This window comes from Protopterus annectens, chromosome 8.part1 (genome assembly GCF_019279795.1).
Source record: "Protopterus annectens isolate FY-2018-M chromosome 8.part1, PAN1.0, whole genome shotgun sequence".
NCBI lineage: Eukaryota > Metazoa > Chordata > Ceratodontiformes > Protopteridae > Protopterus > Protopterus annectens.
The window spans coordinates 21782702-21798824 of record NC_056742.1 but is presented as its reverse complement, the minus strand read 5'-3'; positions in this window follow the sequence as shown (position 1 = coordinate 21798824).

The following is a 16123-nucleotide window of genomic DNA, read 5'->3' as shown; positions in this document are numbered from 1 at the left end:
ACATCTGTTTTTGTGGAATTGGCAGGATAATGTGAGGATTGTAGTCAGTAAGTGATATCATCCATTGGTGTTTCACACATCATTTCCTTCAGGAATGTGATGTTACAACAACACATGTAACAGCAGCTACTGCTTCAGTTTGTAACACCATTATATGTGATACGTCCCTCTTTCCAGCCCCCTCTCCCATAAGTATGCCTTGCATTGTTCAGATGTCCTACACTATGAGGTGCAGGGATATGGTATTTCATTAATTACCAGCTGCACTCCAGTTAACATGACAATGACCTGGCAGACTCCTGGCCATGGTATGCAGTGGTGGCCTATGTCATGGGTCCACACCCTGGTAATTCTGTGGAAATCTGCACATATGACAGTATGTCTGTCTGGCCATTGTGAACAGACTGCCAAGACTGTGTAGCAGTGTTGTGTGTATATGTTTTTTTAGGCTGGGTAGGGAGAGTAGCAGCTGTGAGTGCCATACATCCTTTACCTATCTGACTCTGCATGCTGCTATAGCTGCTGGTAGTCTATCAGGTTCATATGCCTGTAGGGGCTGACAGTGAAATGTCGTGTAACACCTCAGGATTCCCAGTACACTGTGAATTGGGACATTATATGTAGGGGCAATGTGTGAGTGGCAAACGGTATGTGGTTGCTCTCACAGTATTATACTGCATGTTCAGTTTGCTTACTGGTATGTTGCTGTGACTGTGGTGCACTTGTTTGGGAGTATGCACTTTCACACCAGTATCTGCATTCCACTAGTATTACATCCCTGTACTGTCTGTTATATTTGCTAATGCATGTGTACAGCCCCAGAGCTGGACCTGGGTATTGTTATGTCAGTCTGATTGTAGTCTGGACATTGCTTGGTAGCTCAGTGAAGTTTCCCTAATGTTGTGTTAAGTCCACATATTCATAAGATGTCCAGTTGTGTGGCCAATATATTTAGTCTGGTCCCCATAACTCTTATGTAAGCATGACACATCAATGGGATGATGCATAGACTGAGGTCAGTAACTAATGAGAAGCAACTGAGTCCTAGAATTGTGATATTTCAGTTGATATATGTTAGGACATACACTGTTACTACATGAATGTTCTCAGTTTATCTACTGATGTATTTTGGACATGTCCCTATTTTCAGGCCTGTCCCCCCCCACTTTGTCAGACATGGTCCGCATTCATTGCATTAAGGGGTCCTGAGCATACCTCTCCACTGCCAGATTTTCTACAGAATTTCCAGATGTTTGGAACATACTTTTGTTCAGTTCCACAATTTATTTCTATTTGTCTAGTAAATCACAGTGATGATCCAAGGATTTATGTCAGTAAATAAATAACATGACATTTCAGTTCCCATCATCATATCCTTCAGTGATTGTCTGCTGAAACACTCACTGTTGCTGTAACACGTCTTCTTTGTAACAGCGATTTTTGAAATATGTCCGTATATGTGGCCCACCCCCACTCCCTTTTACAGTCTTTGTACAGGTTCCTTGCACTAACAGGCTGAGAGGGATGGTTCTGAGATATAACTGCACTGCATGTTATTTACATGCATATATATATATATATATATATATATATATATATATATATATATATATTCCTCTGACTGTAATGTTCAGGGTCATAGGTTCAACAATTGTGACTGCTATTTTTTTTTTTAATTAATGTCAAATGACATGAATACAGGATATGTTTGTTAAAGCACTACAAACTATCACAGCTCAGGTGGTGCTGTGGTATGTTGCTGTGATTGTTGAGAATAGCATCCTGGGTTTAAGACTTGGCAGAGATGACAATTTTGTTGCTGGGCAGAACAAGGTCTGATGGATACAAACTGATTAAGGCACATTTATACATATTGTACATATAATGTTATATTTAAGCAATAACCCACAGCTCAGTGTGGGCAATACTGGATTTACCCACAGTTGGTGTGGTTTGGTCATGAGGGCAATGCCCTCATGACCAAACAATGCCAACCGTGGGTAAATCCAGCATTGACCACACCCAGCCGTAGGTTATTGCTTTATATAACGACATTATTTAAGAAAAGCAATACTTACCTTTCTTAAATAATGTCATTATGTCATTCCTCCATGCTGCCCTTCCGCAGTTTTCTGGTATCCAGGGCCATTTCTGATGTAATGCACATGTGTAAGGGATGTGTTCCCACACTTACTCAGTACATCAGTGCTGTGCAGAGGTAGCAACAGAGATAGGGGACCTCAATTGCTTTTTTTAACATACCTCGGTATGTTATACGAGCTGATGAACTTGTATAACATAGTGAGATATATTAAAAAGGCAACAGAGATCTTCCTTTCTCTGTTGAAAGGAAGATCTCCATTCCATTTTTTATGGTATCTTGCTATGTTATACGAGTTCTTCAACTCATAACACATAGCAAGATATGCTCAAAAAAAGCAACTGAGATCTTCATTTCCCCATTGCTATCTCTGCAGACTAAAAATAAAAAAACAGGAGATATACAAATGGAAATAGTTCAGGCATCCAGACCTTTTTCCATTTGCATACTCTCGGATTTACAACAGGCACTCTGTTTGGGCTGGCCAATTAGTGTACTCATTTTTGTATGTTAATGGCCAGTCATTGTATAATATAAAATAAATATTTACATGCACATTCATAATTTTACATTTACTTTCCATGACATCTCCCTATGTGCTTTCATTACATTATATTCTTGTGTGACTATACTGTATGGAGCACATGTGTTTATATGGGGGTTTCACATCTTTTCTACACTGACATCTCACTTTTGGAACCATAGGTTCCGGAACCATAGGGCGAGGGGGAGGGAGCTCCCCCTCACTTTTACAGCTGCAAAGACCTGTAACTGAGGACACATGCATACTCATGCGTCAAATTTAAACAGAAAAGTGGTGCCCAATCACATCCCTGCTGCCTCCCAAACACCCATGGGTAAGTTAAATGTTTTACATTTAAGTAAGCTGGTGGTGTTCCGTTTTACATTTAAGTAAGCTGGTTGTGCATTTAAGAGGTGTGTGTTCCATTTTACATTTAAGTAAGCTGGTTGTGCTCCGTTTTACATTTAAGTAAGTTGGTTGTGCATTTAAGAGGTGTGTGTTCCATTTTACAATTAAGTAAGCTGGTTGTGCTCTGTTGTACATTTAAGTAAGCTGGTTGTGCCCCATTTTACATTTAAGTAAGCTGGTTGTGCATTTAAGGTGTGTGTGTGTGTGTGTGTGTGTGTGTGTGTGTGTGTGTGTGTGTGTGTGTGTGTGTGTGTGTGTGTGTGTGTGTGTGTGTGTGTGTGTGTGTGTGTGTGTGTGTGTGTGTTTGCATGTGTGTGTGTGCGCGTGTGCTTAAGTGTTTATCAGGTGTGTGTATATAAGAAATAGGTAGAGGTGTGTGGATGTTAAAAGTAGGTAGGTAGAGGTGTGTATGCATGTGTTTCTAAGAGGGAGGTAGGGGTAGGGGTGTGTGTGTGTGTGTGTGTGTGTGTGTAAGTAATAGGGGGTGACGAGGGTCATACCTCACAATTATCCTGATTTTTGCCTCATTTTTGGTTTGTTTGTCATAAAGTTGTGTTTTTTTCTGGCAAATTATTGAGGCTTGAAGTCAGAAAATAATGGCAGACATTTGAGTTTTAGACGTCATGTCCTCAGAAAATGCATACTAATGCAAACCTTGTTGTTTGATCCACTTTCTAAGGAGGTATGGGGTGTATATGTGTGTATGTGTGTGTGTCATACCTCTCAACTGTACAGATTTGCACAGAATGTCCAGATTTTTGTCTGATCCTCATAACAATTCTGTTTTTTATTTGACAAATCACTGGGATGAGGTAAGGATTAAAGTTACTAAATAATGACACATATTTGAGTTTCAGACTTCATAACCTTTAGAAAATTGATTCTAATACAAATCATGTTATTCTAGCAAATTTTTAAATGTCTCCCTAGCTTTGGGCCTTTATCCCCAACATTATAACAGGATTTGTCCAGGTTTGTTGTGCTAAGAGATTGAGAAGAGTGTGTGTGTGTGTGTGTGTGTGTGTGTGTGTGTGTGTGTGTGTGTGTGTGTGTGTATGTATGTATGTATAAGAAGAAAGTAGCATGCCCCCCTCATCTGTCCAGGGGGTAGATTGTCCAGATTTTTGCCCCATATTCCTCCTAAAAAGGATTGAAATTGCTAAATAATAAAAGACATTTGAGTTTTAGACATAATATCCTTTAGAAAAATGCATTCTGACACAAATCCTGTTATTCTAGCAATTTTCTAAGTTCATGAGAGCAAAATTTATAATCTGAGTCTACTTATTGTAGGCTTTGTCCAGATTTCTTGCACTAAGAGGTTGAGCTGTGTGTGTGTGTGTGTGTGACAGAAACAGTGAAATGCCCCAGTTATAATTAACAGGTGGAATTTATTTTCAAGTACATTTTCATGGAATTGTGAGCTTCAAGGGAAGAGAAGTTTAGAGCTACTCATGCCAAGTGTGCTTAAAATATGCAACTGTTTTGTTTAGCAAATGGTATCAGTATTGTGGTATAGAGTTTTAAAGCAGTTTTCGTAGCACAACAGAAAGCATGCTTGCATCTTGATGTAGAGGGCTGTAGGTTCTACTCCCACAGCATGTAGACTTGTTTTTAAAGGTGGTGGGGGTGTTGCAGTCCTGAGTATGTCCTCCTTTGGATGAGATGCCTATTAACTATGAACCTGTTTTTCAGTTTGCCCTATTGCAATATACCATCTGATCATTTTTTAAATGTAACAAACAAATGTAATAAACAAAGCTCATATGTCCATATTCAAATGCAAGTTGGATCTAAGGATGGGTAATAGAAAATGTACTCCAGGATTGCCCCTCATGCCACTTACGGATAGAGGCAATTCCTAAATGCTGCATCCCTTAAACGGGTCCCCTCAAATATTTATGGTACGATTACAGTTATTCTCACTAGGGCTAATATACAATTATCAGCCATGGGATAGGTAACGCCAATCAGAAAATGTTAATTCAAGCACCAAAAGGGAATTTGCAAAGCTTAAAATCTCCTCCAAGTGAACCTATGTTGTGATAATAAATGGCTGTAAAGAATTGCCTTTTTTAGATCACTAAGTGCCCCGCTCATCCTCCACCCCCCCACCCCCCAGTCTTGAACAGCTTCCGGCACCTATGTTTGGAACTGCTGCACTACCCTGGTTGACAAAAAATATTTGCTACATAATTTAAGTTTACTAAAATAAGTTTAGCACTACTTTCACATGATAAACTAAGCTGCTTGTCTTGGGACTCAAACCATAAGCACCCGCATATAAAGCTGCAACACTAACCACTACACTATCTTGAGTTAGACATTTTCCCTGTCTATTTTCATTAAGCTCCTATGGGATGTTTCAGCTGTAATGTACATACCCACTTAGCTACACTTAAACATCCTTTAGGCATTAAAAACAAGGGTATATTATTATTTTTGTAGGTTATAAGGATGTGTATTGTGGTGTTGTGACAACTACTTGGGACTGTGTTTGTGAAATAATGGCAATGGTTGGGCTTTCAGGATTCTGTGCATGTTTCATACTGATGCATGAAATGTTCAGTATGGGCTTTATTTATTTTGTGGGGCTGTGGTTGTGCTTCTGTACATTTGGAGGAATTGATCCCGTTATGTGTGCATTTTCACACATTTCCTGCCTCTGCAGGATGCAGAAGTGCCATGTGGCACTTTAGAAATATGGGGGGGGGGTCACAGAGGCTGTGACACACCCCTTGTATTGCTTTCCTAGTGCCATGCTTGATTTCAGTGTCCGCGGACACTGAAATGCTCTAATTTACATTTCAGTATCCGCGGACACCGAAATACTGGCATAATATTAAAGTTAAGCTCTAATATTATGGCAGTATGGCTTAGGAAGTGCCATACGGCAATTTCTGAATGCAGGGGGCATGTTTACTGTCCGTGCACTGCACGGACGTGCCCCCTGTGCTTGTACATGGATCATGTTCGTGTTGAGAGTTCAGCAGCGTGCCTTCATGAATATGCAAGGCGCGCTGCTGTAAGGTACGGACATGATCCATTCTGTGCAAGAATAGTTTATTCTTGCATGGAACTTTATTGAATCCAGGGGCAAGTCTTTAGTTTCTCACAATATGACTGCAAGCACAGTGCAATGGAATAGAGAAACCAAGAGTTTTTTTTTTTTCCTTTTCATTTAATGGAAGTTTTGAAGATGTGATTACACATACTGTTTATTATCCACCTGTGTATCAAAACAGTGCACCTGATTTCTTCTGGAAAACAAATAGGTATTTCAAAATATGGATTATTCAGCTTTCATTCCTAATAACACTCATTACTCATTTTAAGATTTAATTTTATCTATTTATTTATTTATTTACATTTATTGACTGTGCCATATAAGGCTGTTTTCTGTAGAAGCCCATGGAAAAAAAATCTCCTTTAGTAAGTATGCAAACATTTTTTTGTGTGTTTTAAAGATTAGTAGTTTTACAAATCCATATCTTAGCATAATGAAATAGATAATGCTGTTATGTACAAGGGAAGGCGGGATGTCATACATTGTATTAATTTATTTATTTACATTTTCTGACTGGGCCATATAAGGCCATTTTATGTAGAGGCCCATGGAAAAAATCTCCTTTAGTAAGTATGCACACATTTTTTTTTGTTTATTTTAAAGATTAGTTGTGTGAAGGCTGTCAGGCCAGCCAGCTAGAATTTTGTAAATAATTCTATGTCATTTGTAAATAGTAATATGATTTGTATCCTTGCCTTAGAAATGTAAGAAAACTATATGTTCTGTACTGAACTTCAAGACTGTAACCACAGTGGACCCTGCTGGAAAGGAGCAGAAATGTGCACAAACTAAATGCCTATACAAATGTATGTGTTGATGGTAAAGACTTGAATATACAGTATTAACTTGCAAATTGTAAGAAAATAAGTGGAACTTGTTTATGACTCTATTATCTCTGTTTCAGTTCAAAGCAGACACAATGTCTAGAGTTGTAGGCTTTCTCTATTGTCTGGAAACAGAGGAAATTACAGGTTTTCAAGATAATTGTATTATGACTTCCAGTTTCAGGCAAACTTCTTATAGAGAAGTGTCAGCTTCTGCGAGATAAGTATTTTAACACAGACATGTTACATTGAACGTTTCTGCTAGCCTCTGAACTAATGCAGAGGTGACAAGAATGATGTAATCTGAGATGATTCAGCAGAAATGTTTGTTAGTAACTTAAGAACTATGTCAGAATGAAAGTCTGTGCACTTTGTATTTTGTTCTGGACCTGTAAACATCTCTTCAGCACTTCTCATCTATATCTGCCTGGCTCTGTAAGTAAGACATTTAGGGCATAGTATCTCCTAGAGATAGAAAGGAGTAGTTTAGATGTTTTCTGTATTTATGGGAGACTGTTCTGCGATGTTGTTTTAAAATATTTCCTGTGATTCTGATATCTATTGTCACTGTATTGGGTTATTGAATATTGTCTTGTTCTGTTATTATTTATTATTAAATATATTTAAACATTTTAATTGTGGCTGGTTTTGTTTAGAGATATTTAAGCTGTTAGAGTACTTGCATATGTATTTGGTAACACTGTACCGGCCACTCCTAAATAGCCTTAAAAGTTCTGGTCACACTTACCATTTAGATAACAGTAACATTACACAGTAGAATTGGTCACCCTTTGAAAAGGGCCTTTAATTAAGAGTGGTTGATGGTAGCTGATACTACTGTGTAGTCTGGGCGGAAGAGGGCATAGCTAGTGAACCTGTGCCAGCCTTCCCCAGGAGTGTCTGTGTGTTTGTATATAAATCAAGTCTCAAAAAGTGTGTGTATGTGTGTGTGTGTGTGTGTGTGTGTGTGTGTGTGTGTGTGTGTGTGTGTGTGTGTGCTTATCAGCTACTTGGGCAGGGACACAAAGCACTGGTTGGACAGAGATGGTGCTGGAGGTTTTGGCTTGACCACTCGGCTGAGATCTTAACCCTATAGCTGTGCCAGTGGGGAGTCTTACTGGAGATCTGGAAAGAGAGAGAAAAAACAGCCCCAGACTGAGTGTGATCTCTGTGTGCTGTTAAGGGAAATTGTATTTTACTGTGTGTCTACTTGTCATCCTTCCAATGTGCACGTCCCTCACTGGTGATAGTGGTGAGGATTGAGGCTCCTTGATTACTGGGCCAGTGCTGGAGTGTCACATATTAATTGTTTGGCAGTGGTGGCATAGCCACATCAGATATTAATTGGTTGATAGTGGTGAGTTAGCCACATCACATATTAATTGGCTTGTAGTGGTGTGGACAGTGAATTCCTGTAGCTTGTGCACAGTGATCACTGAAGGTGTTTTTTTACTCTAAATCAGCCATGCAGTGAACATTCAGAGTTCATATCACAATTATTTTATTTCTTTTGTTAGCTTAGTTAGTCAGGAAGAGCAGACAATCATGTCATCAAAGGAGTATGGCAAGCTGACAAGGAGCCAGTTGACTGAGATGTGCCAGGCTAAAGGACTGGTGCATGGAAACCTGACTAAAGCAGACCTGATTGCAGCTTTAGTCACAGCTGCATCAGAGAACAGCAACCAGGAGGACAATCAGACTGGCTGTGGGGATCTACATCTCTCAGAAAATGGACAGCACAACCTTTCCACAAAGTGCTTAAAAATCTGTCTGGAGCTAAAAAGACTTGAGTTGGAGGCCAAGAGTTTGGAAATGGAAGCAGCAGAGAGATGCGACATCTGGAAGCTGTGGAGAATAAGAGGCAGAGGCAACATTAAAAGGAGATACTGACTCTTCCCCGAAGTCATGGAGGCAATGGGGAAGGGAATAACTGAACCCCAGAAGCAACAAAGGTCAGTACGTTTCTTACACAATTTACAGAGGAGGATAATTTTGATAGCTTCATTCATATGTTTGAGAGGGTATGTAAACAGTATGATGTTGACCAAGGGCTCTGAGTAGGGTTCCTAACCCCCTTACTCCATGGTAAAGCTGTAATTGTTCTGTCCAAACTGTCTGATAATGACTGTCTAAATTACAATGTTGTAAAGATTTGTTTGCTAGAATTTTTTAAGCTAATAACTGAAGCTTATAGAAAAAAGTTTTGTGAGCACAGACACAAGGTAGATGAAAGTGTGTGTGAATATATTGCTGAACTGAGCACTTATTTTCATAGATGGGTAAGTGGGTGTCAGGTCAGCACTTTTGAAGGGCTGGCAGACCTTTTGGTGAGGGAACAAGCCCTTAGAACTTTGCCTGAGGACATGAGACTCTGGTTAGCTGATAGACAATGCCTTACTGTAGATGAGTTGGGGAAGAAATGAGACCTATACTTAGCAAGCAGGGTATCATTACACAAGAAAGGGACACACAGTGCTGTTCATGGGTCTAAGGGAACCCATGGTGGGCAGCCCAGACTGACCCAACACACTCTGCCAGTATCAGGGGAAGCCACTAGTCCAGGTACATGTCCAGGACCTATGGTTAAATGTTTTAAATGCAACCAGTGGGGCCATGTACATATAGATGTCTATGGAGGCAAGGTAGGAAACAAAAGGTGGGAGAGCCAGTAAGTGGGAATGACAAAATGCCAACAGTAGGTTGTCTCAAGGCAACAAGGGTACCAAACTACCATCTTGCAGATGTCCTGATATGGAAGGATTTTGATAATGCAGTACCATGTGTTCATGCATTTACACGCAGTCTGACTTGGAGACAAGCATGTGGGTCTGGTAGCCTGGGGGAGACCCAGACAGATTGCACATTTGTAGGCAGGACTAGTGAGGTGGTTACTTCAGGGAGGGAGCTACCCTGTAGCAGTGAGAGTGAAGGTGAGCTACAGCTGCTTGTTGGTACTGATGGTCCTTTGGACAGAATGACTGCAAGTGCAGAAGTGTGTAGTAGTTCCCAGGCTGACAGTGAGGCAGTGCTATCAGAGGATACCAGACTTCCTGTGCAAGGGGAGCTGGGAAGGGTTACAAAGAGAGAGAGATGAGACAGGCTTAGCTTTCAGACCCTACATTACAAGGCCTGAGAGAGGTAGCTAGTGAAGCACCTGATTCCCAAGGGAAGGGGGAATCTGTATACTGGGACAAAGGGTTACTGTATAGAGAGTGGGCCCCTGAGGGAGGGCTAGAGGTTGAGAGAATACAGCAGTTGGTAGTGCCTAGAGCCTATCATCCGGCACTTCTAGCCATAGCCTATGATATTCCCTTTGTAGGTAATATGGGCATAAAACATACAAAGAGACGTATTATGTAGAATGTTTATTGGCCTGGGATTTCCAGAGATGTAACAGGGTACTGCAGGACCTGTAAACAGTACCAAAAGGTAGGCATGCAGTAGACAAGGTGAGAGCTCCTTTGATGCCTTTGCCTGTGATTGAGGAGCCATTTCAGAAGGTAGCTATGGATATTGTGGGGCCTCTGAGTACCACAAGTTCCACAGGGAAATAGTATATCCTACTGGTAGTAGATTATGCTATGAGATACCCTGATGCAGTGGCTCTGTCCTCCACTGAGGCAGAAAAGGTGGCAAATGCTTTGTTAAAGATTTTCAGCAGGGTAGGTTTCCCAGAAGAAATACTGACTGACAAAGGTGCCATTTTCATGTCAGGCCTGCTGGCTTGTCTGTGGAAGTACTGTGGGACGAAGCACCTAAAGACCACCCCTACCATCCCCAGACTAAGGGTCTTGTTCAGAGGTTAAACTCTACACTCAAGATGATGCTATGGGCATTTGCAGACCAGATTAATAGGGACTGGGACAAATATTTGCCCTATCTGTTGTTTGCTTGCAGAGAGGTTCCCCAGGAATCTATGGCTTTTTCACCCTTTGATTTACTGTATGGGCATAGTGTGAGCAGGCCTCTAGATTTAATTCAAGAAGAGTGGGAGGGTGAGTGTGAATCTCACAAACAGGGCATAGGGTGAGGGGAACTCTAGATTTAATTTGAGATGAGTGGGAAGGTAAGAGTGAATCTAACAAGGAGTCTGTTGTGGCATATGTCCTAAACCTCAAGACAAGGCTCAGGGAACTCATGGGCTTGGCCCAGGAGAACCTGGCGGAAGCCTAACAGTAGAAAAAAGTCTGGCATAACAGGAGTGCTCAAGCTAGCGTGTATGCTGTAGGGAAGCAGGTAATGATTCTCATTCCTGTCAGACACAACAAGCTGCAGGCAGGTTGGGAGGGACCCTACAAGGTGGTAAGGAAGATCAGTGATGTTAAAACTGCTAGGCAGGAGACAAAGGCACAAATTGTACCATGTTAACATGAAGAAACCCTACCATGATAGGGAGGCCCTTGTGCTGAGTATTTGCAGTGGATTGCAGGAGGAGTCTAAAGGAGATTTGGTGACCGATCTCCTCAGTGAGGCTCAGACTAACACCTCAGTGAAAGGGATAGCAATGTCCCAGCAACTATCTCCTACCCAGGTTCAAGAAATCCAAGCAGTGTTACAGGAGTTTGGGGACATGTTCACTGGGAAACCAGGGTTCACCCACCTGGTGCAGCACCATGTGGATACAAGACCCCAAAGGGGGTCTATATTATATTAGCAAAAATCCTATTAAGCGAATACAAAAACACTGACATGTATTGCGCGAACCGCGAATATGCTGAACGCACTAAACCATGAAATTCAAAAAGTTGAATCCCCATAGTCGGCCAACTCCACCTCCCACTACATACTGCCTACCCAAGCAAAATAAATAAACCACATACATACCCTAACCAAAACCCTACTTCTAACCCTAAAGTACAGCACCAAAACCCTACTTCTAAATCTACACTTAACCTTACATACATTACTATCTATGCACTTACCTTAACCTGCACCCTAAACCTAAGGTCTGTAACTATCACACACTTACCCTACAGAGATATACCAAAACAAAATAAATAATCCACACACATACATTTAACAAAACCCTAATTCTAACCCTACACTAAACCTTACATACATTACCTATCTATGCATTTACCTTAACCCGCACCCTAACCCTAAGGTCCGTAACTATCGCACACTTACCTTACGGAGCTATACTGCAGATGGGCCAACCATGACACTTCATCATTCCAAATTTCTTGGTTTTTGACATTCAGTGTTTCCGTGCTTTGAGCAATATGTGTTGCTCTTTTCGTATTGCCATAAAAGGACTTTTGAGCATCTAAATGGAACCCCCCCCCCCGCAAGGCCTATTAGGCAGGCCCCTTATAGGATACCTGAGAGAATCAAACAGACTCTGAGGGAGGAGATACAGGAAATGTTGGAACTGGGGTAATTCAGGAGTCCAGTAGTCCCTGGGCCTCATCAGTGGTGCTGGTACTGAAGAAGGATGGCAGCACGAGGTTCTATGGATATTGTGGGGCCTCTGAGTACCGCAAGATCCAGAGGGAAATAGTATATCCTACTGGTAGTAGATTATGCTATGAGATACCCTGATGCAGTGGCTCTGTCCTCCACTGAGGCAGAAAAGGTGGCAAATGCCTTTGGGGTCTTGTATCCACATGGTGCTGCACCAGGTGGGTGAACCCTGGTTTCCCAATGAACATGTCCCCAAACTCCTGTAACACTGCTTGGATTTCTTGAACCTGGGTAGGAGATAGTTGCTGGGACATTGCTATCCCTTTCACTGAGGTGTTAGTCTGAGCCTCACTGAAGAGATCAGTCACCAAATCTCCTGGACTACAGGAAATTAAATAGTTATGCAGAGTCAGATGCTTACCCCCTGCCTAGGACAGATGAAGCCCTAGAGCAGCTAGGTGGGCTAAGTATCTTACCACCATTGATCTTACCATAGGTTACTGGCAGGTGCCCTTGACTCCCAGTGCTAGACAGAGGTCAGCCTTTGTGACTCCTTTTGGCTTGTATGAGTTCATAAAGATGCCCTTTGGGATGAAACATGCCCCAGTGACTTCCCAGAGGCTGGCAGATCATATCCTAGCAGGAGCAAGAGATGTTGCCCTTGCTTTCCTAGATGATATTGCCATCTACAGCCATTCCTGGCAAGAGCACCTTTAGCATGTCAGGGAGGTGCTGGGCAGACTACTGAGAACAGGGTTGACCATTAAGCCCAGCAAATGTCAGGTGGGTATGGCAGAGATTTCCTACCTGGGACATAGAGTGGAGAGTGGTAAGATCAGGCCAGAACCTGCCAAAATAGAAGCCATTCAGGCATGGCCTGCACCTGTTACCAAAAAGCAGATGAGGGCATTCTTAGGGACAGCAGGGTATTACAGGAAGTTCGTCCCCAGTTATAGTACAATAGCTGCTCCCCTCACAAACCTGACAAGGAAAAACAGGCCAGATAAGGTAGTGTGGACCCCAGCATGTTCAAAGGTTCATAGGTTCATAGGTAGGTAGTAAGCTATCTGCCCGAAGGCATTTATAAGCCTAGCCAGAATGTGTTGGCGTTCGCTGCCCCCTTAGATTAGCTCCCTGTGTCTCTGTCCAGCAGAGCCACTGAAGTGATCCCTGGGGTAAACTTTCTGTTTCCCTTCCACTCATCAAGGTTTTTCTTGAAGAGTGTTAGCGAGGAGCTCTGCCTAATGTAGATTGTTTCAAAGCATGGGAAGTCTCTGGGACAGGAATCTATCTCTCCAGCATGTCCTATTTATTGTTGTTCTGAGATTTAGATCCATAGAGCGTGTGGCTTGAGGGGATAAGGTTTTCTTTAGGTTAAGCATGTCCATCAATTCTGGGTTGGACATGGCCTTGTATGTCAGGCAGAGATCACTTCTGAGTAGGCAGTATGCAACTGAGTACAGCTGGAGTTTCTTCAGTCGAGCTGCATAGGGCATCTGTTTGAGGCCAGTGATCCTCTTGGTGAGGTACTTCTGTGGTCTTTACATCTGTTGCAGGTGTCTTGTAAGGTACATCCCAAATGGGGCATTGTACTCTATGATGGGTCTGATGAGTGATGAGTAGAGAGGCACAATGACCCTTTTTGATCTGGATGCAAACCCTTTTGTGATTATGTGGGCCACATATAAGGATTTTCTAACCATTTTGGCAATGTACCAAAATCCAAAAAGAACCAAAAAAACACACCAGACCAGCTGTAGATAAAGTAAGCACTTTTGTTTACTTCATAAGCAAACTTCATCAGACAAATCAATAATTACAAAAAGCCTTTTATGTATCCCTCCAAAAACATCAATTAAAACATTAATCAATCACATATTTAACTCACTCTTAAAGGAGCACAAGACAAAACGTTCACATTGTCATTAAAAAATCTAAACTTCTAAAGTCATACAACAGGTTTTAATCACACTAAAAGATTAATACAATTAATTAACACTATATTACATTCATCTAAAACATGATTTCAGTCATAAAATATATTTAATAGACAAATTATCATTCAGCCCAGGGAAAAATGTGCATTGAACCTTAGCTGCCAAATTAGTTCCCTTTCATCTAATTTTAAAGCTATAGGACCCCCCCCCCTGTCGGTATCCACTACTTGATCAATAAGAAGAAAGAGGAAAGCATGTGATGGAAACTGATTTATGTGCCTAGCCAGAGCATTATTCAAATTTAATTTTCTAATATTATATACATGCTCATAAATGCACTGTTTAAGGCATCTTTCTGTCCTTCCAATATAAAATGCAGGTCAAAATTGGCACATTGCCATATATACAACATTTTTAGACAGACAATTAAAGTTACCCTTCAGGGAGTAGGTCCTCCCATGCATATCAAATGAATTTGTAACCTTAACAAATTTACAAAAATGGCAAAAACCACACTTAGACATTCTGCCATTAAAGGTAGTAGTGTTGATGCTACTTTCCAGGGCATTTTTCAAATTATTACCCTTTCTAAAAAAAATCCCAAGTTTTTCTTTTATCCTACCATTAATCAAAGTGTCATCCCTCAAAAACACCAATTCTTATTAATAATATACCTAAGATTATCAGCATCCAGCAAAAATGTAGTAATAAAACCACTCTATGGGACATCGTCCTCCACATCGGGTTAGTATTCAACTGACCCATATCAGGAACATTAATGATCATGTCATCCTCAGACAAAGCAGTTCCCTCAACAGGCAGAGCATCCACAGCTGATAAATCAGTACATAAAAGGGGCTTAAAAATCCCACTCCTTCTTTTAAAACTGACCTCATCAAAAATGTCATCAATCAAACTGGATGGGTAACCCCTTTTAATAAACATAATTTTTAATAAATTACATTCTAAGATTAAGTCAGCTTCATCTGTGACCATTCTAGATGCCCTAACCATCTGCCCTTTCAAAACAGCCTTCTTTTGGTGGTAGGGGTGGGCACTTAACTAATGCAAGAAGGCATTAGAATAAGTAGCCTTCCTAAAAATCCTAGAAATAAATCTTTCATTTACCAAATCTTTACACAATTCAATGTCCAAATATGAAATATAATCTGTTTTGAATTCAAATGTAAACCTCAAAAAATCAGTGAAATTGCTCATGTGTTCAATAAGGGCTTCCACAGTCTCTAAACCACCTTCCCAAATTATAAAAATATCGTCCAGGTAGGGGTATACCAAATAACATTTTTCTTAAACAGGTCATTCTTAAATAGGAACTCCTTTTCCCAGTGCACCATAACTATATTTGCAAATGTAGCACCACAGGGAGAACCCATCACTACACCAGTTTTCTGCAAGTAAAAGTCTCCATTAAACATAAAGTAGTTGTTAGTTAAAACCAATTCCAGGATATACACCAATAAATCAATTTCTTTGCCATCCACTCTTTTACTTATAAGGAAGTCCCTAACCCAAGCCAAACCAATTTCCTGAGGTATAACAGTATACAATTCCCTAACGCCAATCGTTAGAAAATTATAGTTATCCTGAAACTTTTAATTATTTATAGCTGTCAGGAAGGCCCAGGAGTCACGACAAATGTGCTGCTGCCCTTCAAGGTACTTCATTAACCTAGTATCCAAATACTTCGTGCACCCAAATGTGAATGATTGCCTTCCATCCACAATTGGGTGCATAGGTTGATTCCCCATATCCTTATGTATTTTCGGCAATCTGAAAATCACAGGAGTGATAGGACTGGTAATGGAGAAGTAATTCAATAAATCAATGTCTATGGAGGCT